The sequence below is a fragment of the Gekko japonicus genome, unplaced genomic scaffold, assembly GCF_001447785.1.
Source record: "Gekko japonicus isolate JY-2015 unplaced genomic scaffold, Gekko_japonicus_V1.1 scaffold3326, whole genome shotgun sequence".
NCBI classification, from domain to species: Eukaryota; Metazoa; Chordata; class Lepidosauria; order Squamata; family Gekkonidae; genus Gekko; species Gekko japonicus.
The window spans coordinates 98318-98788 of NW_015172649.1; positions in this window are offsets into that span (position 1 = coordinate 98318).

A 471-nucleotide genomic window follows, 5' to 3' on the forward strand; every position below is an offset into this window, starting at 1 on the left:
GCAACTGCTCGTGTTCCCAAAGAGCCGGCTCTGATATAGAGTAGGGAATGTTTTTTAATTTCTCCCTAGGGTTGGGAATTCCACGTGGCCTGCTGTCATTCCCAAAGGTCAACTGACGACCCAAGAAACCTCCATTGCCGTGCTTTTTCATTTCCACATTTCGCACAGTGCCTCATTAATGTACTTTTTGTCCCACATTCCAGTTCCTTGGCATCACCCAACTTCTAATATTACTAAAACACACGTGTGCATTGATAACCTCAAAACACAGCAAGCTTGATGCAAAAAAAAAAAAAAAAGAACCCTCTGGCAGCGGAGAAGTAAGAGCTTCAATCTAGACTCTGTGCAAGTCGTATCTCTTCTAGAGTATGATCTCCCATTCTGGGCACAGCATTTAAAGACAGATGCTGGCAAACTGGGATGAAAGGAGGGCAAGGAAGATGTGCAAGGAGGCAGGAAGACAAGGAAAGA